Genomic DNA, 27,168 nt, shown 5'->3' with positions numbered 1-27,168 from the left:
CCTAGTAGCACCAGGGTATTAGATACCGGTTCGGTTGCTAAGTGTTGGTAACTCGAAATAAAAGGCTACGGAATAAACGGAGACTAGCTAAAGGTGAGATTACGATATGTGTTGGAAGTGTTTCCAAGGTTGATGTGATCAAACATCGCACGCTCCCTCTACCATCGAGATTGGTGTTAAACCTAAATAATTGTTATTTGGTGTTTGCGTTGAGCATAGACATGATTGGATTATGTTTATCGCAATACGATAATTCATTTAAGGAGAATAATGGTTACTCTGTTTATTTGAGTAATACCTTCAATGGTCTTGCACCCAAAATGAATGGTTTATTGAATCTCGATCGTAGTGATACACATGTTCATGCCAAAATATATAAGATAGTAATGATAGTACCACATACTTGTGGCACTGCCATTTGAGTCATATTGGTATAAAACGCATGAAGAAGCTCCATGTTGATGGATCTTTGGACTCACTCATTTTTGAAAACATTGAGACACGCGAACCATGTCTATTGGTAGATATGCATGAAGAAACTCCATACAGATGGATCGTTTGGACTCGCTTGATTTTGAATCACTTGAGACATGCAAATCATACCACATGGGCAAGATGACTAAAAGGCCTCGTTTTCAGTAAGATGAAACAAGAGAGCAACTTGTTGGAAATAATACATTTGATGTGTGCAGTCCAATGAGTGCTGAGGCACGCAGTGGATATCGTTATGTTCTTACTTCACAGATGATTTGAGTAGATGCTGAGAATATTTACTTGATGAAACACAACTCTGAATTATTGAAAGGTTCAAGTAATTTCAGAGTGAAGTTGAAGATCGTCGTGACAAGAGGATAAAATGTCTATGATATGATCATAGAGATATCTGAGTTACGATTTTGGCACACATTTAAGACATTGTGGAAATTGTTTCACAACTAATACCGCCTGGAACACCATAGTGTGATGGTGTGTCCGAACATCATAACTGCACCCTATTGGATATGGTGCATACCATGATGTCTCTTATCGAATTACCACTATCGTTTATGGGTTAGGCATTAGAGACAATCGCATTCACTTTAAATAGGGCACCATGCAATTCCGTTAAGATGATACCGTATGAACTATGGTTTAGAGAAACCTAAGCTGTCGTTTCTTAAAAGTTTGGGTCTGCGACGCTTATGTGGAAAATTTTCAAGCTGATAAGCTCGAACGCAAAGCGGATAAATGCATCTTCATAGAATACCCAAAATAGTTGGGAATACCTCCTATTTCAGATCTGGAAGCAAAAGTGATTGTTTCTAGAAACGAGTCCTTTCTCGAGGAAAAGTTCTCTCGAAAGAATTGAGTGGGAGGATGGTGGAGACCTTACGAGGTTATTGAACCGTCACTTCAACTAGTGTGTAGCAGGGCACAAGAAGTTGTTCCTGTGGCACCTACACCAATTGAAGTGGAAGCTGATGATAGTGATCATGAAACTTCGGATCAAGTCACTACCAAACCTCGTAGGATGACAAGGATGTGTACTACTTCAGAGTGGTACGTAATCCTGTCTTGGAAGTCATGTTGCTAGACAACAATGAACCTACGAGCTATGGAGAAACGATGGTGGGCCCAGATTCCGATGAATGGATCGAGGCCATAAAATCTGAGAGAGGATCCATGTATAAAAACAAAGTATAGACTTTGGAAGAACTACTTGATGGTCGTAAGGCTGTTGGGTGCAGATGGATTTTAAAAGGAAGACGGACAATGATGGTAAGTGTCACCATTAAGAAAGCTCGACTTGTCGTTAAGATGTTTTCCGACAAGTTCAAGGAGTTGACTACGATGAGACTTTCTCACTCGTAGCGATGCTAAGAGTCTTGGAATTATATTAGCAGTTACTGCATTATTTATGAAATCTTGCAGATAGGATGTCAAAAACATTGTTTCCTCGACGATTTTCTTGAGGAAAGGTTGTATGTGATACAACCAGAAGGTTTTGTCAATCCTGAAAGATGCTAACAAGTATGCAAAGCTCCAGCAATCCTTCTAAGGACTGGAGTAAGCATCTCGGAGTTGGAATGTACGCTTTGATGAGATGATCAAAGATTTTGGGTTTATACAAAGTTTATGAGAAACTTGTATTTCCAAAGAAGTGAGTGGGAGCACTATAGAATTTTTGATGAGTATATGTTGTTAACATATTGTTGATCAGAAATGATGTAGAATTTCTGGAAAGCATACAGGGTTATTTGAAAAGTGTTTTTCAATGGAAAACCTGGATTAAGCTACTTGAACATTGAGCATCAAGATCTATAAGGATAGATCAAAAACGCTTAATAGTACTTTCAAATGAATACATACCGTGACAAGATTTTGAAGGAGTTCAAAATAGATCAGCAAAGAAGGAGTTCTTGGCTGTGTTACAAGGTGTGAGTATTGAGTAAGACTCAAGACCTGACCACGGCAGAAGAGAGAGAAAGGACGAAGGTCGTCCCCTATGCTTTAGACGTAGGCTCTACAGTATGCTATGCTGTGTACCGCACCTGAAGTGTGCCTTGCCATGAATTAGTCAAGGGTACAAGAGTGATCCAGGAATGGATCACATGACAGCGGTCGAACTTATCCTTAGTAACTAGTGGACTAAGGAATTTTCTCGATTATGGAGGTGGTAAAAGAGTTCGTCGTAAAGGGTTACGTCGATGCAAACTTTGACACTAATCCGGATGACTCTGAGTAGTAAACCGGATTCGTATAGTAGAGCAGTTATTTGGAATAGCTCCAAGTAGCGCGTGGTAGCTGCATCTACAAGATGACATAGAGATTTGTAAAGCACACACGGATCTGAAAGGTTCAGACCCGTTGACTAATAACCTCTCTCACAAGCGAGATATGAACAAACCCCATGGGTGTTGGATTCATTACAATCACATAGTGATGTGAACTAGATTATTGACTCTAGTGCAAGTGGGAGACTATTGGAAATATGCCCTAGAGGCAATAATAAAATGGTTATTATTATATTTCCTTGTTCATGATAATTGTCTATTGTTCATGCTATAATTGTATTAACTGGAAACCGTAATACATGTGTGAATACATAGACCACAACATGTCCCTAGTAAGCCTCTAGTTGACTAGCTCGTTGATCAATAGATGGTTATGGTTTCCTGACCATGGACATTGGATGTCATTGATAACGGGATCACATCATTAGGAGAATGATGTGATGGACAAGACCCAATCCTAAGCATAGCACAAGATCGTGTAGTTCGTTTGCTAAGAGCTTTTCTAATGTCAAGTATCGTTTCCTTAGACCATGAGATTGTGCAACTCCCGGATACTGTAGGAATGCTTTGGGTGTACCAAACGTCACAACGTAACTGGGTGGCTATAAAGGTGCACTACAGGTATCTCCGAAAGTGTCTGTTGGGTTGGCACGAATCGAGACTGGGATTTGTCACTCCGTATGACGGAGAGGTATCTCTGGGCCCACTCGGTAATGCATCATCATAATGAGCTCAATGTGACTAATGAGTTAGCCACGGGATCATGCGTTACGGAACGAGTAAAGAGACTTGCCGGTAACGAGATTGAACGAGGTATTGGGATACCGACGATCGAATCTCGGGCAAGTAACATACCGATAGACAAAGGGAATTGTATACGGGATTGATTGAATCCCCGACATCGTGGTTCATCCGATGAGATCATCGTGGAACATGTGGGAGCCAATATGGGTATCCAGATCCCGCTATTGGTTATTGGCCGGAGAGGTGTCTCGGTCATGTCTGCATGGTTCCCGAACCCGTAGGGTCTACACACTTAAGGTTCGGTGACGCTAGAGTTGTTATGGGAAATAGTATGTGGTTACCGAAGGTTGTTCGGAGTCCCGGATGAGATCCCGGACATGACGAGGAGCTCCGGAATGGTCCGGAGGTGAAGATCGGTATATTGGACGAAGGGTATTGGAGTCCGGAATTGTTCCGGGGGTACCAGGCTATGGCCAGCATGTCCGAAAGGGGTTTCGGAGGCCCCGGCAAGCGTTGGGGGCCTTATGGGCCAAGGGGAAGGGGCAAACCAGCCCACTAAGGGGCTGTGCGCCCCTCCCAACCCCTCTCACGTAACCAGGAGAGGTGGGGGCACCACCCCTAGGGCAGCCGCCCCTCCCGGCTTGGGGGGCAAGTTTCCTAGGGGGTGGGGGCGCCCAAACCCATCTAGGGTTTCCCCTGGCCGCCGCCTCCTCCTCTAGATCCATCTAGAGGGGCCGGCCCCCTCTCCCCTTCCCCCTATATATAGTGAGGGGGTGGGAGGGCAGCCATACCCTTCCTTGGCGCAGCCCCTTCCTCCTCATACATCTCCTCCTCCTCCGTAGTGCTTGGCGAAGCCCTGCCGGAGAACCACGAGCTCCATTGCCACCACGCCGTCGTGCTGCTGGAGTTGTCCCTCAACTTCTCCTCTCCCCGTGCTGGATCAAGAAGGAGGAGACGTCCCCGGGCTGTACATGTGTTGAACGCAGAGGCGCCGTCCGTTCGGCGCTAGATCGGATCTTCCGCGATTTGAATCGCCGCGAGTACGACTCCATCAACCGCGTTCTTGTAACGCTTCCGCTTAGCGATCTTCAAGGGTATGAAGATGCACTCCCTCTCTCTCGTTGCTAGCATCTCCTAGATTGATCTTGGTGACACGTAGGAAAATTTTGAATTATTGCTACGTTACCTAACAGTGGCATCATGAGCTAGGTCTATGCGTAGATTCTATGCACGAGTAGAAAACAATGTAGTTGTGGGCGATGATTTGTTCAATTTGCTTACCGTTACTAGTCTTATCTTGATTCGGCGGCATTGTGGGATGAAGCGGCCCGGACCGACCTTACACGTACTCTTACGTGAGACAGGTTCCACCGACTGACATGCACTTGATGCATAAGGTGGCTAGCGGGTGTCTGTCTCTCCCACTTTAGTCGGATCGGATTCGATGAAGAGGGTCCTTATGAAGGGTAAATAGCAATTGGCATATCACCGTTGTGGCTTTTGCGTAGGTAAGAAACGTTCTTGCTAGAAACCCATAGCAGCCACGTAAAACATGCAACAACAATTAGAGGACGTCTAACTTGTTTTTGCAGGGTATGCTATGTGATGTGATATGGCCAAAAGGATGTGATGAATTATATATATGTGATGTATGAGATTGATCATGTTCTTGTAATAGGAATCACGACTTGTATGTCGATGAGTATGACAACCGGCAGGAGCCATAGGAGTTGTCTTAATTTATTGTATGACCTGCGTGTCAATGAAAAACGCCATGTAATTACTTTACTTTATTGCTAACCGTTAGCCATAGTAGTAGAAGTAATAGTTGGCGAGACAACTTCATGAAGACACATGATGGAGATCATGATGATGGAGATCATGGTGTCATGCCGGTGACGAAGGTGATCATGCCGCGCCTCGAAGATGGAGATCAAAAGGCGCAAGATGATACTGGCCATATCATGTCACTTTATGATTTGCATGTGATGTTTGTCATGTTTACATCTTATTTGCTTAGAACGACGGTAGCATAAATAAGATGATCCCTCACTAAAATTTCAAGAGATGTGTTCCCCCTAACTGTGCACCGTTGCGAAGGTTCGTTGTTTCGAAGCACCACGTGATGATCGGGTGTGATAGATTCTAACGTTCGCATACAACGGGTGTAAGCCAGATTTACACATGCGAAACACTTAGGTTGACTTGACGAGCCTAGCATGTACAGACATGGCCTCGGAACACAAGAGACCGAAAGGTCGAACATGAGTCGTATAGTAGATACGATCAACATGAAGATGTTCACCGATGATGACTAGTCCGTCTCACGTGATGATCGGACACGACCTAGTTGACTCGGATCATGTATCACTTAGATGACTAGAGGGATGTCTATCTAAGTGGGAGTTCATTAAATAATCAGATGAACTTAATTATCATGAACATAGTCAAAAGGTCTTTGCAAATTATGTCATAGCTTACGCTTTGGTTCTACTGTTTAAGATATGTTCCTAGAGAAAATTTAGTTGAAAGTTGATAGTAGAAATTATGCGGACTGGGTCCGTAAACCGAGGATTATCCTCATTGCTGCGCAGAAGGCTTATGTCCTTAATGCAGCGCTCGGTGTGCTGAACCTCGAGCGTCGTCTGTGGATGTTGCGAACATCTGACATACACGTTTTGATGACTACGTGATAGTTCAGTGCATAATGCGAACGGTTTAGAATTGAGGCGCCAAAGGCGTTTTTGAAACGTCGCAGAACATATGAGATGTTCCAAAGACTGAAATTTGGATTTCAGACTAGTGCCCACGTCAAGTTGTATGAGACCTCTCACAAGTTTCTTAAGCCTGCAAACTAAGGGAGAAAAGCTCACTCGTTGAGCATGTGCTCAGATTGTCTGAGTACAACAATCGCTTGAATTGAGTGGGAGTTAATCTTCAAATTGAGATAGTGATGGTTCTCCATAGTCAATGCCACCAAGCTATTAGAGCTTCGTGATGAACTATAACATATTAGGGACAGACATGATGATCCTTGAGCAACTCGCGATGTTTGACACCGCGAAAGTAGAAATCAAGTAGGAGCATCAATTGTTGATGGTTAGTAAAACCACTAGTTTCAAGAAGGGCAAGGGAAAGAAGGGATACTTCATGAAACGGCAAATCAGTTGCTGCTCTAGTGAAGAAACCCAAGGTTGAACCCAAACCCGAGACTAAGTGCTTCTGTAATGAGGGGAACGGTCACTGAAGCAGAACTACCCTAGATACTTGGTAGATGAGAAGGCAGGCAAGGTCGACAGAAGTATATTGGATATACATTATATTAATGTGTACTTTACTAGTACTCCTAGTAGCACCAGGGTATTAGATACCGGTTCGGTTGCTAAGTGTTGGTAACTCGAAATAAAAGGCTACGGAATAAACGGAGACTAGCTAAAGGTGAGATGACGATATGTGTTGGAAGTGTTTCCAAGGTTGATGTGATCAAACATCGCACGCTCCCTCTACCATCGAGATTGGTGTTAAACCTAAATAATTGTTATTTGGTGTTTGCGTTGAGCATAGACATGATTGGATTATGTTTATCGCAATACGGTAATTCATTTAAGGAGAATAATGGTTACTCTGTTTATTTGAGTAATACCTTCAATGGTCTTGCACCTAAAATGAATGGTTTATTGAATCTCGATCGTAGTGATACACATGTTCATGCCAAAAGATATAAGATAGTAATGATAGTACCACATACTTGTGGCACTGCCATTTGAGTCATATTGGTATAAAACGCATGAAGAAGCTCCATGTTGATGGATCTTTGGACTCACTCGTTTTTGAAAAGATTGAGACATGCGAACCATGTCTATTGGTAGATATGCATGAAGAAACTCCATACAGATGGATCGTTTGGACTCACTTGATTTTGAATCACTTGAGACATGCAAATCATACCACATGGGCAAGATGACTGAAAGGCCTCGTTTTCAGTAAGATGGAACAAGAAAGCAACTTGTTGGAAGTAATACATTTGATGTGTGCAGTCCAATGAGTGCTGAGGCACGCAGTGGATATCGTTATGTTCTTACTTCACAGATGATTTGAGTAGATGCTAAGAATATTTACTTGATGAAACACAAGTCTGAATTATTGAAAGGTTCAAGTAATTTCAGAGTGAAGTTGAAGATCGTCGTGACAAGAGGATAAAATGTCTATGATATGATCATAGAGATGAATATCTGAGTTACGAGTTTGGCACACAATTAAGACATTGTGGAAATTGTTTCACAACTAATACCGCCTGGAACACCATAGTGTGATGGTGTGTCCGAACATCATAACTGCACCCTATTGGATATGGTGCATACCATGATGTCTCTTATCGAATTACCACTATCGTTTATGGGTTAGGCATTAGAGACAACCGCATTCACTTTAAATAGGGCACCACGCAATTCCGTTGAGACGACACCGTATGAACTATGGTTTAGAGAAACCTAAGCTGTCGTTTCTTAAAAGTTTGGGGCTGCGACGCTTATGTGAAAAAGTTTCAGGCTGATAAGCTCGAACCCAAAGCGGATAAATGCATCTTCATAGAATACCCAAAACAGTTGGGTATACCTCCTATTTCAGATCTGGAAGCAAAAGTGATTGTTTCTAGAAACGGGTCCTTTCTCGAGGAAAAGTTTCTCTCGAAAGAATTGAGTGGGAGGATGGTGGAGACTTGATGAGGTTATTGAACCGTCACTTCAACTAGTGTGTAGCAGGGCACAAGAAGTTGTTCCTGTGGCACCTACACCAATTGAAGTGGAAGCTTATGATAGTGATCATGAAACTTCGGATCAAGTCACTACCAAACCTCGTAGGACGACAAGGATGCGTACTACTTCAGAGTGGTACGTAATCCTGTCTTGGAAGTCATGTTGCTAGACAACAATGAACCTACGAGCTATGGAGAAACGATGGTGGGCCCAGATTCCGACGAATGGCTCGAGGCCATAAAATCCGAGAGAGGATCCATGTATAAAAACAAAGTATAGACTTTGGAAGAACTACTTGATGGTCGTAAGGCTGTTGGGTGCAGATGGATTTTAAAAGGAAGACGGACAATGATGGTAAGTGTCACCATTAAGAAAGCTCGACTTGTCGTTAAGATGTTTTCCGACAAGTTCAAGGAGTTGACTACGATGAGACTTTCTCACTCGTAGCGATGCTAAGAGTCTGTTGGAATTATATTAGCAGTTACTGCATTATTTATGAAATCTTGCAGATAGGATGTCAAAAACATTGTTTCCTCGACGATTTTCTTGAGGAAAGGTTGTATGTGATACAACCAGAAGGTTTTGTCAATCCTGAAAGATGCTAACAAGTATGCAAAGCTCCAGCAATCCTTCTAAGGACTGGAGTAAGCATCTCGGAGTTGGAATGTACGTTTGATGAGATGATCAAAGATTTTGGGTTTATACAAAGTTTATGAGAAACTTGTATTTCCAAAGAAGTGAGTGGGAGCACTATAGAATTTTTGATGAGTATATGTTGTTAACATATTGTTGATCAGAAATGATGTAGAATTTCTGGAAAGCATACAGGGTTATTTGAAAAGTGTTTTTCAATGGAAAACCTGGATTAAGCTACTTGAACATTGAGCATCAAGATCTATAAGGATAGATCAAAAACGCTTAATAGTACTTTCAAATGAATACATACCGTGACAAGATTTTGAAGGAGTTCAAAATAGATCAGCAAAGAAGGAGTTCTTGGCTGTGTTACAAGGTGTGAGTATTGAGTAAGACTCAAGACCTGACCACGGCAGAAGAGAGAGAAAGGACGAAGGTCGTCCCCTATGCTTTAGACGTAGGCTCTACAGTATGCTATGCTGTGTACCGCACCTGAAGTGTGCCTTGCCATGAATTAGTCAAGGGGTACAAGAGTGATCCAGGAATGGATCACATGACAGCGGTCGAACTTATCCTTAGTAACTAGTGGACTAAGGAATTTTCTCGATTATGGAGGTGGTAAAAGAGTTCGTCGTAAAGGGTTACGTCGATGCAAACTTTGACACTAATCCGGATGACTCTGAGTAGTAAACCGGATTCGTATAGTAGAGCAGTTATTTGGAATAGCTCCAAGTAGCGCGTGGTAGCTGCATCTACAAGATGACATAGAGATTTGTAAAGCACACACGGATCTGAAAGGTTCAGACCCGTTGACTAATAACCTCTCTCACAAGCGAGATATGAACAAACCCCATGGGTGTTGGATTCATTACAATCACATAGTGATGTGAACTAGATTATTGACTCTAGTGCAAGTGGGAGACTGTTGGAAATATGCCCTAGAGGCAATAATAAAATGGTTATTATTATATTTCCTTGTTCATGATAATTGTCTATTGTTCATGCTATAATTGTATTAACTGGAAACCGTAATACATGTGTGAATACATAGACCACAACATGTCCCTAGTAAGCCTCTAGTTGACTAGCTCGTTGATCAATAGATGGTTATGGTTTCCTGACCATGGACATTGGATGTCATTGATAACGGGATCACATCATTAGGAGAATGATGTGATGGACAAGACCCAATCCTAAGCATAGCACAAGATCGTGTAGTTCGTTTGCTAAGAGCTTTTCTAATGTCAAGTATCGTTTCCTTAGACCATGAGATTGTGCAACTCCCGGATACTGTAGGAATGCTTTGGGTGTAGCAAATGTCACAACGTAACTGGGTGGCTATAAAGGTGCACTACAGGTATCTCCGAAAGTGTCTGTTGGGTTGGCACGAATCGAGACTGGGATTTGTCACTCCGTATGACGGAGAGGTATCTCTGGGCCCACTCGGTAATGCATCATCATAATGAGCTCAATGTGACTAATGAGTTAGCCACGGGATCATGCGTTACAGAACGAGTAAAGAGACTTGCCGGCAACGAGATTGAACGAGGTATTGGGATACCGACGATCGAATCTCGGGCAAGTAACATACCGATAGACAAAGGGAATTGTATACGTGATTGATTGAATCCCCGACATCGTGGTTCATCCGATGAGATCATCGTGGAACATGTGGGAGCCAATATGGGTATCCAGATCCCGCTATTGGTTATTGGCCGGAGAGGTGTCTCGGTCATGTCTGCATGGTTCCCGAACCCGTAGGGTCTACACACTTAAGGTTCGGTGAAGCTAGAGTTGTTATGGGAAATAGTATGTGGTTACCGAAGGTTGTTCGGAGTCCCGGATGAGATCTCGGACATGACGAGGAGCTCCGGAATGGTCTGGAGGTGAAGATCGGTATATTGGACGAAGGGTATTGGAGTCCGGAATTGTTCCGGGGGTACCAGGCTATGGCCAGCATGTCCGAAATGGGTTTCGGAGGCCCCGACAAGCGTTGGGGGGCCTTATGGGCCAAGGGGAAGGGGCAAACCAGCCCACTAAGGGGCTGTGCGCCCCCTCCCAACCCCTCTCACATAACCAAGAGAGGTGGGGCGCCACGCCTAGGGCAGCCGCCCCTCCCGGCTTGGGGGGCAAGTTTCCTAGGGGGTGGGGGCGCCCAAACCCATCTAGGGTTTCCCCTGGCCGCCGCCGCCTCCTCTAGATCCATCTAGAGGGGCCGGCCCCCTCTCCCCTTCCCCCTATATATAGTGAGGGGGTGGGAGGGCAGCCATACCCTTCCCTTGGCGCAGCCCCTTCCTCCTCATACATCTCCTCCTCCTCCGTAGTGCTTGGCGAAGCCCTGCCGGAGAACCACGAGCTCCATTGCCACCACGCCGTCGTGTTGCTGGAGTTCTCCCTCAACTTCTCCTCTCCCCTTGCTGGATCAAGAAGGAGGAGACGTCCCTGGGCTGTACATGTGTTGAACGCGGAGGCGCTGTTCGTTCGGCGCGAGATCGGATCTTCCGCGATTTGAGCCGCGAGTACGACTCCATCAACCGCGTTCTTGTAATGCTTCCGCTTAGCGATCTTCAAGGGTATGAAGATGCACTCCCTCTCGCTCGTTGCTAGCATCTCCTAGATTGATCTTGGTGACACATAGGAAAATTTTGAATTATTGCTACGTTACCCAACAGGGCAAATTAGCCCTGACGAACAGGCTGCAAACAAAGACTCGGAGGACAGTAATTACCTTCCACTCTCCGAGGATGAGGTGAGCCTCGGTGACGAAGACTTTATCGTGCCTGAGGAACCCCTTGAGCAGGAGCGCTTTAAGTGCCGGCTAATAGCCAATGGAAGGAGCGTGAAAAAGAAATAGCAGCAACTTCAAGCTGACCAAGATCTACTCAATGATAGGTGGACTAATGTCCCGGCAGCCGAGGAATACGGCCTCGAGTGCCCAACCAAGAGCTACCCTAAGCGTAAGCTGCTACCTCAATTCGACGATGAGGCGCTGGAGCCTGCACCATCAGCGCGTAAAGCGGCGGACCGACCACCACGTGGCCGTGACAAGACGACAGCTCAAGCGGAAAACCAGCCCCCACTACCTCGCCGTAAAGGTAGAGACACAACAGCTCGGGGATATACATACGACCTAGGGCAGGACCTGGAAAATAGAGCAGGTGAGACCAGATCGATCTACGGATCACGGGGGCGTGCCCCGACGCACGAGGACGACTATCTAGCCGGGCGCGACAAGCATAACCACATCCAGGCCGTAAACAGCAGACGGACTCCATCCGAACTGCATCGCGACTTGGCCCGATATAGAGGTGCCGCACACCCCCTCTGCTTCACTGACGAAGTAATGGAGCACGTGTTGGGGAACGTAGTAATAATTCAAAATTTTCCTACGTGTCACCAAGATCAATCTAGGAGATGCTAGCAATGAGAGAGAGAGAGAGAGTGCATCTTCATACCCTTGAAGATCGCTAAGCGGAAGCGTTACAAGAACGTGGTTGATGGAGTCGTACTCCGGGCGATTCAAATCGCGGAAGATCCGATCAAGCGCCAAACGGACGGCGCCTCCGCGTTCAACACACGTACAGCCTGGGGACGTCTGCTCCTTGTTGATCCAGCAAGGGGAGAGGAGAAGTTGAGGGAGAACTCCAGCAGCACGACGGCGTGCTGGTGATGGAGCTCGTGGTTCTCCGGCAGGGCTTCACCAAGCGCTACGGAAGAGGAGGAGGTGTAGGAGGAGGGAGGGGCTGCGCCAAGGGAAGGGGGTGCGGCTGCCCTCTCTCTCCCTCACTATATATAGGGGAAGGGGGAGGAGGAAGCGCCCTAGGGTTTCCCTAGGGGAGGGGCGGCGGCCACAGGGGAGACCCTAGATGGGTTTGGGCGCCCCCACCCCTAGGAAACTTGCCCCCCAACCTGGGAGGGGTGGCTGCCCTAGGGGAGGCGCCCCCACCTCTCCACGCTACGTGAGATGGGGTGGGAGGGGCGCACAGCCCCTTAGTGGGCTGATGTGCTCCCTCCCCTTGGCCCATAAGGCCCCCAACGCTTGTCGGGGCCTCCGAAACCCCTTTCGGACACGCTGGTCGTCACCCAGTACCCCCAGAACAATTCCGGACTCCAATACCCTTCGTCCAATATATCGATCTTCACCTCCGGACCATTCCGGAGTTCCTCATCACGTCCGGGATTTCATCCGGGACTCCGAACAACCTTCGGTAACCACATACTATTTCCCATAACACCTCTAGCATCACCGAACCTTAAGTGTGTAGACCCTACGGGTTCGGGAACCATGTAGACATGACCGAGACAACTCTCCGGCCAATAACCAAAAGCGGGATCTGGATACCCATGTTGGCTCCCACATGTTCCACGATGATCTCATCGGATGAACCACGATGTCGAGGATTCAATCAATCCCATATACAATTCCCTTTGTCCATCGGTATGTTAGTTGCCCAAGATTTGATCGTCGGTATCCCTACACCTCGTTCAATCTCGTTACCGGCAAGTCTCTTTACTCGTTCCATAAGGCATGATCCCGTGACCAACTCCTTAGTCACATTGAGCTCATTATGATGATGCATTACCAAGTGGGCCCAGAGATACCTCTCCGTCATACGGAGTGACAAATCCCAGTCTCGATTCGTGCCAACCCAACAGATACTTTCGGAGACACCTGTAGTGCACCTTTATAGCCACCCAGTTATGTTGTGACGTTTGGTACACCCAAAGCATTCCTACGGTATCCGGGAGTTGCACAATCTCATGGTCTAAGGAAATGATACTTGACATTAGAAAAGCTTTATCAAACGAACTACACGGTTTTGTGCTACGCTTAGGATTGGGTCTTCTCCATCACATCATTCTCCCAATGATGTGATCCTGTTATCAACGACATCCAATGTCCATGGTCAGGAAACCACAACCATCTGTTGATCAACGAGCTAGTCAACTAGAGGCTCACTAGGGACATGTTGTGGTCTATGTATTCACACATGTATTACGGTTTCCGGTTAATACAATTATAGCATGAACAATAGACAATTATCATGAACAAGGAAATATAATAATAACCATTTTATTATTGCCTCTAGGGCATATTTCCAACAGTCTCCCACTTGCACTAGAGTCAATAATCTAGTTCACATCGCCATGTGATCAACACTGATAGTTCACATCGCCATGTGACCAACACCCAAGAGTTTACTAGAGTCAATAATCTAGTTCACATCGCCATGTTATTAACACCCAGGAGTTTACTAGAGTCAATAATCTAGTTCACATCACCATGTGATTAACACTCAGTGAGTTCTAGGGTTTGATCATGTTATGCTTACGAGAGAGGTTTTAGTCAACGGGTCTGCAACATTCAGATCCGTGTGTTCTTCGCAAATCTCTGTTTCATATTGTAGATGTTGCTACTATGCTCCACTTGGAGCTATTCCAAATGGTTGCTCCACTATACATATCCGGTTTGCTACTCAGAGTCATCCGGATAGGTGTACAACTTGCATCGACGTAACCCTTTACGCCGAACTCTTCATCACCTCCATAATCAAGAAAACATTTCCTTATTCCCAAGGACAATTTTGACCGCTGTCTAATGATCCACTCTTGGATCACTCTCGTACCCCCTTGCCAGACCCGTGGCAAGGCACATATCAGGTGTGGTACACAGCATGGCATATCGCATAGAGCCTATGGCTAAGGCATAGGGTACGACCTTCGTCCTTTCTCTTTCTTCTGCCGCGATCGAGCTTCAAGTCTGAACTTCACACCTTACAACTCAGGCAAGAACTCCTTCTTTGACTGATCCATCTTGAACTCCTTCAAGATCATGTCAAGGTATGTGCTGTGTGAAAGTCTTATCAGGCGTCTTGATCTATCTCTATAGATCTTGATACCCAACATGTAAGCAGTTTTACACAGGTCTTCCTTTGAAAAACTCCATTCAAACAATCCTTTATGCTTTCCAGAAATTCTACATCATTTCTGATCAACAATATGTCATCCACATATACTTATCAAAAATGTTGTAGTGCTCCCACTCACTTTCTTGCAAATACAAGTTTCTTACAAAATTTGTATAAACCCAAATCCTTTGATCACCTCATCAAAGCATATGTTCCAACTCCGAGATGCTTGCTCCAGTCCATAGAAGGATCGCTGGAGTTTACATACCTTTTAGCATCCTTAGGATTGACAAAACCTTCTGGTTGTATCACATACAACCTTTCCTCACGGAAACCATCAAGGAAACTTTGTTTTGACATCCATCTGCCTGATTTCATAAATGAAAATGCAGCAACTGCTAACATAATTCTAACAGACTTTAGCATCGCTATGATTGAGAGAGTCTCATCATAGTCAACCCCTTGAACTTGTCGAAAAATTCTTTGAGACAAGTCGAGCTTCACAAATGGTGATATTACCATCAGCGTCTGTCTTCTTCTTAAAGATCCATTTATTCTCAATGGCTTGCCGATCATCTGGCAAGTCCACCAAAGTCCATACTTTGTTCTCATACATGGATCCTATCTCGGATTTCATGGCTTCCAGCCATTTGTTGGAATCCAGGCCCACCATCGCTTCTCCATAGCTCATAGGTTCATCGTTGTCCAACAACATGACCTTTAAGACAGGGTTGCCACTCAGAAGTTGTACACACCCTTGACCTACGAGGTTTGATAGTAACTTGATCTGAAGCTCCATGATCATCATCATTAGCTTTCTCTTCAACTGAGGTAGGTGCCACAGAAACATCTTTCTATTCTGCGCTACTCTCTGGTTGATAAGGTTCAACAACCTCATCAAGCTCTATCTTCCTCCCCTCAATTCTTTCGAGAGAAACCCTTTCTCAAGAAAGGACCTGTTCCTAGCGACAAACATTTTGCCCTCAGATCTGAGATAGAAGGTATACCCAATCGTCTTGTTTGGGTATTCTATGAAGACACAATTTTCCGCTTTGGGTTGAAGCTTTTCTGGCCGAAGCCTATCGACATAAGCATCGTAGCCCCAAACCATAAGAAACAACAACTTAGGTTTCTTGCCAAACCATAGTTCATACGGTGTCGTCTCCACGGACTTAGATGGTACCCTATTTAAAGTGAATGTAATTGTCTCTAATGCATAACCCCAAAATGATAGCGGTATATTGATAAGAGGCATCATAGATCGCACCATATCCAATAGGGTGCGATTACGACGTTCGGACACACCATTACGCTATGGTGTTTTTGGTGGCGTCAATCATGAAACGATTCCACTTTGTCTTTAGTGATTGCCAAACTCATAACTCAGATACTCTTCCCTTGATCAGATCGTAGGAACTTGATCTTCTTATTATGATGATTCTCAACTTCACTATGAAATTGCTTGAAATTTTCAAATGTTTCAGACTTATGCTTCATTAAGTAAATATACCCATATCTACTCAATTCATCGGTGAAGGTGAGAAAATAACGATATCCACCGCGTGCGTCAACACTCATTGGACCGCACACATCAGCATGTGTGATTTCCAACAAGTCACTTGCCCATTCCATTGTAAAAGAACGGGGTTTTAGTCATCTTGCCAACGAGGCATGGTTCGCATGTGTCAAGTGATTCAAAATCAAGTGACTTTAAAGTCCATCGGCATGCAGGTTCTTCATGCGTTTTACACCAATATGACCTAAGCGGCAGCGCCACAAGAAAGTGGTACTATCATTATCAACTCTACATCTTTTGGCATCAATGTTATGAACATGTGTATCACTACGACCGAGATTCAATAAACCATTCACATTGGGTGCATGATCATAGACGGTGTTACTCATGTAAACAGAATAACCATTATTCTCTAACTTGAATAACTGTATTGCAATAAACATGATCTAATCATGTTCATGCTCAACGTGGACACCAATGCAAACAACATTTATCTAGGTTCATCACTAATCCCGAAGGTAGAGGGAGCGTGCGATGGTGATCATATCATCCTTGGAAACACTTCCAACACACATCGTCACCTCGCCCTTAGCTAGTCTCCATTTATTCTGTAGCTTTTGTTTCGAGTTACCAATATTAGCAACTGAATCGGTATCTAATACCCATGTTCTACTAGGAGTACTAGTAAGGTACACATATATCAAATATACTTTTGTTGAAGTTTCCAGCCTTCTTATCTACCAAGTATTTGAGGCAGTTCCGTTACCAGTGACCGTTCCCCTAATAGAAGCACTTCGTCTTGGGTTTGGGTTCTTGGGTTTCTTCACTGGAGCGGCAACTGGCTTGCCATTCATGAAGTTTCCCTTCTAGCCCTTGCCCTTCTTTGAAACCAGTGGTCTTGTTAACCATCAACACTTGATGCTCCTTCTTGACTTCTACCTTTACGGCCTTAAGCACGACGAACAGCTTCGGGATCAACTTCCCTTGCATGTTATAGTTCATCACGAAGCTCTAGTTAGCTTGGTGATAGTGACTGGAGAACTCCGTCAATCACTTCTCTTATCTGGAAGATTAAATCCCACTTGATTCAAGTGATTGAAGTACCCAGACATTCTGAGCACATGCTCACTGGCTGAGCTATTCTCCTCCATCTTGTAGGCAAAGATATTGTCAGAGGTCTCAAACCTCTCAACACGGGCATGAGCCTAAAATACCAATTTCAGCTCTTGGAACATCTCATATATTCCATGGCGTTCAAAACGCTTTTGGAGCCCTGACTCTAAGCCGTAAAGCATGGCGCACTAAACTATCAGGTAGTCATCAGAACGTGTCTGTTAGATGTTCACACATCCACGGACGACGCCAAAGGGTTTGGCACACCGAGCAGTGCATCAAGGACAGAAGCCTTCTGTGTAGCAGTGAGGACAATCCTCAGATGTTACGACCGGTTTTTCAATAAAATATTTATTGAGAGACCAATCCCTTTTACGGACCAGTAAAGAAGAATTCCTTCTCACTGGTAGACAATATCTTGGTCACAGAAGAAAAATACCAGGAGTACTGAATATAATACAAGGTTGAGCGGAGACTGCTCAACAATTTATTACATGTACGCCGATAAAACATAACGGCGGATAGGGTGGCATAACTACTAACTCACGATAACAGCGGTGGTGGAAATATCACCGCGATGTGGGTGATATGACTCCTGAAAAACTAACAACTCTTCGAGCGTCGAAGTGAGGCTCGAGGAGACTTATTGCGGGTGGCGGAAGCGTATATAATACAAGTGACCAATATCCAGGATCGCACGGGACTGACTGGGACTCCTCTAGGCGTCGGACGCACTATCAAACTCTTCATCCAAGAGATCGCCTTCGTCAACATCTGGCCAAATCAACAAGCCAGGTGAGTACTATGAAAGTACTCGCAAGACAGTTCGGACATAAGATATAACAAATGTAAGCATGGAGCATAAGAACAGGTTAACAAGTGCATTCAGACATCGAGACAATAATGCATGGGAAATAAAAGAGAAGTCGGGCGGTAGTCCTCCCGAAATCCCAAATTAAATACTGGGTGCCAAACGAGGGTCTGAATGACTCCTCGAGAGGAAAATGCAATAATAACAATGCCGCAGTCGGGCGTCAGGGCGACACCACATAAAGGGCTTATAATTGAAAATAAAAGATAGTGCGTGCCATAGTCGGACGTCTGAGCGACATCGCAGAAAGGGCTTATATCAAAAGTAAATAACATAAGTGCCACAGTCGGACGTCTGAGCGACATCACATAAGGGGCTTATATCGAAAGTAAATAACAAACATGCCACAGTCGGACGTCTGAGCGACATCACATAAAGGGCTTATATCGAAAGTAAATAACAAACATGCCACAGTCGGACGTCTGAGCGACATCACATAAAGGGCTTCATAACTTAATATCTTAGTAGCTCAAGGATTTAAATCACAACCAAGGAACCATCAAGCATGAGATAAATAATAGGGGTTAGTCCATCCTTAGGAAAAATGTTTAACTAAGTTCACCACTCAAGTTTGGTTACCGGGGATAATACCACGAGGACTAGACATAGATATGGATACACTGATCACGATACTTGACCATGGATACGATGACTCGGAAGGATTTGACTCTGCAGAGTTTGTACTTTAACCACAGCCAACGGATTTCAGTAGTCACAGGGACTAGTTTCGTTTACGGTGTTTTGGAAGAAACACGTCTAACTAGTACACACCCATTCAACATTCCGAAGCCAGGAATCACCCTCGGCAACGTTCAAGAAAACCTTGAGACGGGGAGGCTACAACCTCGCGTAGCATGGGATCAAAATTTCTATACGCGCGCTCTAAGGGGTGCCCCCCTCTCGGTCCCAACCGGAAACACCCATGCCCCCTGACCGGATGACTGGCTTTAATCCAGGGCCATGGAACCATCATCCCGGCCCCTCTGTTTGGTGTGTACACGGAAAGAGGTTACCAACTTACTAAACCGCATTCTGGCAGAAAACAAGTGGTAGCACGGAAGGGGGAAGAACGATAACGTGACTCCGTCCACGTTAACGTCGGAAAGTATCGGATGACGTAAGGCTGGCATGCTACAACAGTACCACCTTACTGCCCTTCATGTCACCACGTGACTAGGCCATCTCTCATCAGAGATCACAGTAACTTTGGAACACACGGGTAGTTGCCTCACATGCAACGAGATACTCACCGATACTCATATGCCATGCACAACCTTTCACGCAAACATGCAAAACACCTATCATATCAAAGGTTCAAACATGCTTGCCTGGTTCGGAGAAGTCGGAGTCTAGCTCGGCGAAGTTCGCGGCTCCGTCACCTCTCCCGGAACCTACGGTATAGCGAAAAATGCATACTAACGTGAAAACCAACGCGTGCATAAAAGTTGTTCCAATTTTTTTTCAAATAAATCCCATAAAAAACTAGACAAAATTATAAGACTGTCAGAAAAAGAATCACTCAAAAATCACTTTTTATTAAAAAGTTATAAGGGTTTCTGTCCAGGGACTCATCTGTAATGAAACAGAAAAGTTCCAGGGGTTTAACAGAGAAAACCGAAAACGGTTCGAATAGAAACGCGCCAGCCCACAGAGAAAATGTACTCTGCCCGAAGGCGCCAACAGAAAACGCTTCGGGGGTGAAAGAAGAGAGGCTGACGTGGGGGGTCCACATGTCAGGTTTGGAAAACCTCGCCGGCGCCCGAAGGCTGCGGTGGTCGCCGGCGTTGAACCACGGCGAGTCCAGGAGATCGGAGTGTACCAAGAGTATCAGCGTGCCCTTCCGCGTCGGTGGGTGGTGGACTTGGGCGTCGGGGAGCACCACGTCGACGGCGACACTTTCTCCGGCGGACGGCGGCTCGGGCGATGGTGGGGAACTCCGGTGGTGTGCTGCAAACTTCGAATTGAAGCGCGGGTCAGAAGGAGGGATGCACTAGAGAGCTACTGGCAAGAGATGGGAGGCAGAGGTGCATGCACGGGAGCAAATCGAGCTGGATCCCGTGGCGGGACGCGGCGGCCGGAGTTGAGGAAGGAGACTTCCTCGGGGCTCTTCCAGTGGCTAGGCGGGGTCTTGGTGGAGTGCAGAGGTGGTGTGGGTACTAGCTGGAGCTCGGGGCCTCTATTTATAGGCGGCTCGAGGGGGTGGCCTTAAACGGAGAATCTCCAGCGAGCAATTACGGCGAGGCAGTGGATTGGCAGGGGTTTTGGTGGCCAGGCAGCATCAGTGGGAGTTACTGGTCCCGTTCCACTGCTAAACTCGGTCGGGCATGGCGTAATGGCGCCGGTCTTCGTCGGGGTCGCCGTACTGGCACGGCGGCGGCAGAGAGCGTGCTCCGCGCCTAGCGGTTCACGACGAGGGTGGTAGCGCGCATGGGGGAGTGGAAGACCACGCGGCGGCCTCCGGTGGCTTGGGCGGCGCTTTCCAGCGCCGTCTACGCTGTGCTTCTTCCTGGCGGCCGCAAAGCCGCCGCTGGCGTCGGTCACGGGGCGGCGCACCTCCTCCTGCTCGTCGCCGACGCCTGCAAGCATCCAGGCGCTCGTGCGGTGCAGAGGACAAGGGGGAGGGGACAGGAAACACGGCGACGCCGGGGCACTGGTGAGATCGGCAACGGACACGGAAGAAACGACAGTGGTTTAGACACTGTTAACTGAATTTGACTGAACATGATATTGACAGTACTCTGAAGGTGTTCGATGAAATGATAAGGTGTGAAGAATTTTTTTCCTGGAGCTGGGACTTGGTGAGGTGACCTCTCAATGCACCCAGAGGCTGCCTGATTTTTCTCAGAATTTTTGGAGAAGGATTTGAATGAATTTTATCAAATTTGGCAAATCTGGTCCAAACTTGCAGCAAGTATAGTTTGAAAAATTTGAACTGGAGACCAGTGGATCTTCATTGATCTAGGTTGAGGGTTCAAAGGACTATCTAGGGAAGTTGGTTTGGAGGCAAAAATCAAAACAGAAAGAGTAGCTCCTTTGTAAATCTCCAAGAGCTAGAATAGAAGGCAGAAATTGTTTTTGATAAGATATAAATGGAAAATAAAAATATAGAGAGGTTCAACTTGCTGTAGTTGAGGTACATCATGATCCAAAGGTGGGGAAAGGTTTGTGGAAGAGGATTTGCACATAGGTCATGGCAAGAGAGATTTGTTGAAAGTGGAAAAAGATCATTCCAAAAGCTATAGGGCTTTTCAAAGGAATTGTCAAAAGACATTTTTTTCCAAGAGAGAAGTATTTTGGTTTGAGTCCAAATAAAAAGAAAGAATCTCCAAGACCAAAATCAAGTCTTGGGTGAAACCAAATAAAACTCTTGCCATAAAGAAAATATTTTGAAAGGGAGGGTTCTTTTGAAGAAAATTTTTAAATCACCTCCCTCAAGTCAAATAATTTTTTTGAAAAGGCCAAGTAAAATTTTGGGTGTCACATCAGACTACGGCCCTAGTCCGCACAATTGCTTACAATATCTTTCAACTTAGTCTTTCTCTAGGAATGTATTAAAACAGGGAGCTAAAGCGCGAGCTATTAATCTACAACATAATTTGCAAACACAATTTAGACTATGTTCATGATAATTAAGTTCATCTAATCAAATTATTCAATGAACTCCCACTCAGATAGGCATCCCTCTAGTCATCTAAGTGATACATGATCCGAATCGACTAGGCCGTGTCCGATCATCACATGAGATGGACTAGTCATCAACGGTGAACATCTCCATGTTGATCGCATCTACTATACGACTCATGTTCGACCTTTCGGTCTCTTGTGTTCCGAGGCCATGTCTGTACATGCTAGGCTCGTCAAGTCAACCTAAGTGTTTTGCATGTGTAAATCTGGCTTACACCCGTTGTATGCGAACGTTAGAATCTATCACACCCGATCATCACGTGGTGCTTGGAAACAAAGAACCTTCGCAACGGTGCACAGCTAGGGGGAACACATTTCTTGAAATTTTAGTGAGGGATCATCTTATTTATGCTACCGTCGTTCTAAGCAAATAAGATGTAAACATGACAAACATCACATGCAAATCATAAAGTGACATGATATGGCCAATATCATCTTGCGCCTTTGATCTCCATCTTCGAGGCGCGACATGATCACCTTCGTCACTGGCATGACACCATGATCTCCATCATCATGATCTCCATCATCATGTCTTCATGAAGTTATCTCGCCAACTATTACTTCTACTACTATGGCTAATAGTTAGCAATAAAGTAAAGTAATTACATGGCGTTGTCACCCTCATCGACATGCAAGTCGTGATTCCTATTACAAGAACGTGATCAATCTCATACATCACATATATCATTCATCACATCCTTTTGGCCATATCACATCACATAGCATACCCTGCAAAAACAAGTTAGACGTCCTCTAATTGTTGTTGCATGTTTTACGTGGCTGCTATGGGTTTCTAGCAAGAACGTTTCTTACCTACGCAAAAGCCACAACGGTGATATGCCAATTGCTATTTACCCTTCATAAGGACCCTCTTCATCGAATCCCATCTGACTAAAGTGGGAGAGACAGACACCCGCTAGCCACCTTATGCATCGAGTGCATGTCAGTCGGTGGAACCAGTCTCACGTAAGAGTACGTGTAAGGTCGGTCCGGGCCGCTTCATCCCACAATGCCACTGAATCAGGATAAGACTAGTAACAGTAAGCAAATTGAACAAATCATCGCCCACAACTACTTTGTGTTCTACTCATGCATAGAATCTACGCATAGACCTAGCTCATGATGCCACTGTTGGGGAATGTAGTAATAATTCAAAATTTTCCTACGTGTCACCAAGATCAATCTAGGAGATGCTAGCAACAAGAGAGAGAGAGAGAGAGCATCTTCATACCCTTGAAGATCGCTAAGCGGAAGCGTTACAAGAACGCGGTTGATGGAGTCGTACTCGCGGCGATTCAAATCGCGGAAGATCCGATGAAGCGCCGAACGAACGGCGCCTCCGTGTTCAACACACGTATAGCCCGGGGACGTCTCCTCCTTCTTGATCCAGCAAGGGGAGAGGAGAAGTTGAGGGAGAACTCCAGCAGCACGACGGCGTGGTGGTGATGGAGCTCGTGGTTCTCCGACAGGGCTTCGCCAAGCGCTACGGAAGAGGAGGAGGTGTAGGAGGAGGGAGGGGTTGCGCTAAGGGAAGGGGGTGCGGCTGCCCTCTCTCCTCCTCACTATATATATAGGGGGAAGGGGGGAGGAGGAGGCGCCCTAGGGTTTCCCTAGGGGAGGGGCGGCGGCCACAGGGGAAACCCTAGATGGGTTTGGGCGCCCCCACCCCTAGGAAACTTGCCCCCAAGCGGGGAGGGGTGGCTGCCCTAGGGGAGGCGCCCCCACCTCTCCACGTTACGTGAGATGGGGTGGGAGGGGCGCACAACCCCTTAGTGGGCTGATGTGCCCCCTCCCCTTGGCCCATAAGGCCCCCAACGCTTGCTGGGGCCTCCGAAACCCCTTTCGGACATGCTAGTCGTCACCCGGTAACCCCGGAACAATTCCGGACTCCAATACCCTTCGTCCAACATATCGATCTTCACCTCCGGACCATTTCGGAGTTCCTCATCACGTCCGGGGATCTCATCCGGGACTCCGGACAACCTTCGGTAACCACATACTATTTCCCATAACAACTCTAGCGTCACCGAATCTTAAGTGTGTAGACCCTACGGGTTCGGGAACCATGTAGTTATGACCGAGACATCTCTCCGGCCAATAACCAAAAGCGGGATCTGGATACCCATGTTTGCTCCCACATGTTCCACGATGACCTCATCGGATGAACCACGATGTCAGGATTCAATCAATCCTGTATACAATTCCCTTTGTCCATCGGTATGTTACTTGCCCGAGATTCGATCGTCGGTACCCCTATACCTCGTTCGATCTCGTTACCGGCAAGTCTCTTTACTCGTTCCGTAATGCATGATCCCGTGACCAACTCCTTAGTCACATTGAGCTCATTATGATGATGCATTACCGAGTGGGCCCAGAGATACCTCTCCGTCATACGGAGTGAAAAATCCCAGTCTCGATTCGTGCCAACCCAACAGATACTTTCGGAGACACCTGTAGTGCACCTTTATAGCCACCCAATTATGTTGTGACGTTTGGTACACCCAAAGCATTCCTACGGTATCCGGGAGTTGCACAATCTCATGGTCTAAGGAAATGATACTTTACATTAGAAAAGCTTTAGCAAACGAACTACATGATCTTGTGCTACGCTTAGGATTGGGTCTTGTCCATCACACCATTCTCCCAATGATGTGATCCCGTTATCAACGACATCCAATGTCCGTGGTCAGGAAACCACAACCATCTGTTGATCAACGAGCTAGTCAACTAGAGGCTCACTAGGGACATGTTGTGGTCTATGTATTCACACATGTATTACGGTTTCCGGTCAATACAATTATAGCATGAACAATAGACAATTATCATGAACAAGGAAATATAATAATAACCATTTTATTATTGCCTCTAGGGCATATTTCCAATAGTATGAATTCCCAGAAGGGTTTAAACCCGTGAATATCGAGTCATATGATGGAACAACAGATCCCGCGGTATGGATTGAGGACTTTCTTCTCCATATTCATATGGCTCGCGGCGATGATCTTCATGCCATCAAATACCTCTCGCTAAAACTCAAAGGAGCAGCTCGGCACTGGTTAAACAGCCTGCCGGAAAACTCCATTGGCAGCTGGGAGGACTTGGAAGACGCCTTCCACGACAACTTCTAGGGTACATACATCCGACCTCCGGATGTCGATGACTTAAGTCACATTGTTCAACAGCCCGGAGAGTCGGCCAGGAAATTCTGGACTACGTTCCTAACTAAGAAGAACGAGATTGTCGACTGTCCGGATGCCGAAGCCCTAGCGGCCTTTAAGCATAGCTTCCGCGACGAATGGCTCGCCAGACACCTCGGCCAAGAGAAGCCGAAGTCTATGGCAGCCCTCACAACACTTATGACCCGCTTTTGCGTGGGCGAAGATAGTTGGCTAGCCCGTAGCAATAATAATACAAGCGAACCTGGCACCTCTGAAGCCAGAAATAGCAACGGCAAGCCCCGACGCAACAGGCACAAGCATCGAAGCAACGGTGACAATACCGATGACACGGCGGTCAACGCCGGATTCAGCGGCTCCAAGTCCGGCCTGCGGAAGAAGCCATACAAAAGAAACAATCCGGGCTCATCCAGTTTGGACCGAATCCTCGATCGACCATGTCAGCTCCACGACACCCCCGATAAACCCGCCAATCATACCAACATAAGTTGTTGGGTCTTTAAACAGGCCGGTAAGTTAAATGCCGAGAATAAGGAGAAGGGGTCGCCAAGTGAGGAGGATGACGAGGAGCCCCGTCCACCGAACACAGGGGGACAGAAGAAATCCCCCCCCAAGTCAAAACGGCGAACATGATATACGTTACTCATATCCCCAAGAGGGAGCGCAAACGCGCGCTCAGGGACATCTATGCGATAGAGCCAGTCGCCCCAAAATTCAACCCATGGTCATCCTGCCCGATCACCTTCGATCGCAGGGACCATCCGACTAGTATCCGTCATGGCGGTTCAGCCGCACTAGTCCTCGACCCAATCATTGATGGATTCCACCTCACGCAAGTCCTCATGGACGGTGGCAACAACCTTAACCTGCTAGGACACAGTCCGCAAGATGGGCATCGATCTGTCAAGGATCAAGCCCACAAAAACTACCTTTAAAGGAGTAATACCAAGTGTAGAGGCCCGTTGCACGGGCTCAATCTCATTGGAAGTCGTCTTCGGGTCACCGGACAACTTTCGAAGCGAAGACTTGATCTTCGACATCGTCCCCTTCTGCAGTGGCTATCACGCATTGCTTGGACGAACCACATTTGCTCGCTTCAATGCGGTGCCACATTATGCCTATCTCAAACTCAAGATGCCTGAACCACGCGGTGTCATAACAGTCAATGGAAACATGGAACGCTCCCTTCATACTGAGGAGCACATCGCGGCCCTGGCAGTGGAAGTACAGGGCGGCCTTATCAAGCAGAACATCAATTCAGCGGCCAAGCCCCCGGACACTATTAAACGAGCCCGGACTACTCCGCAGCACGATAGTCCAGCTCGTCAGGAGTTTGACTAGCAATTCGGCCTCCGTATCAGTCCCGACCGAATGGCGGCATACGTACCGCGCGTACATAACTACGCACTCAAAATACCATGGGCAAAAACAGAGGCATAACTCGATCGTGGTCCACAATACGGCTCGACCTTACCCGGGCACACATACTTTCCTTTTTCTTTTCATCCTTTCCAGGTTTCCTTTCCAAAGGCTCCTCAAGACGGCCTGATCATCGATCCTTTCGAAGGATGGATATACCAAGGCGGCAAGCAGCATAGACGTGTGGTAGAATATTTAGATGGTCTTCTTGACGATCACTTTACCTATTTTCAGGACCCGCATGCAGCTTCCCCTTGTTCTCGGCATGTTAAATAGCCCTGTTGATTATCACACTATTTGTACAAATACGCTTTGACGTATCAATCAAATTATAATGGAAACAGTTTGCTGCCCAACTTATGCGGCACTAGCTTACTCCTGCATTATATTTCACTATTCTTATCGATTGCATCCATACAGTTTGGTACGACTTAACTCGCCGGGGGCTCCATTGCGCTCCATACGTTGGCAACAAGTCCGGACACTTCTTACAGTATAGTTCGGCGCCCCGAATATAGCATTATATGCATCGGCTCCGAATCATGTCTTTGGTCAATAGTTGGGTTGCCCGG

The sequence above is a fragment of the Triticum aestivum genome, chromosome 1D (assembly GCF_018294505.1).
Source record: "Triticum aestivum cultivar Chinese Spring chromosome 1D, IWGSC CS RefSeq v2.1, whole genome shotgun sequence".
NCBI classification, from domain to species: domain Eukaryota; kingdom Viridiplantae; phylum Streptophyta; class Magnoliopsida; order Poales; family Poaceae; genus Triticum; species Triticum aestivum.
The sequence above is the reverse complement of the archived record's forward strand: the minus strand, read 5'-3'. Positions refer to the sequence as shown.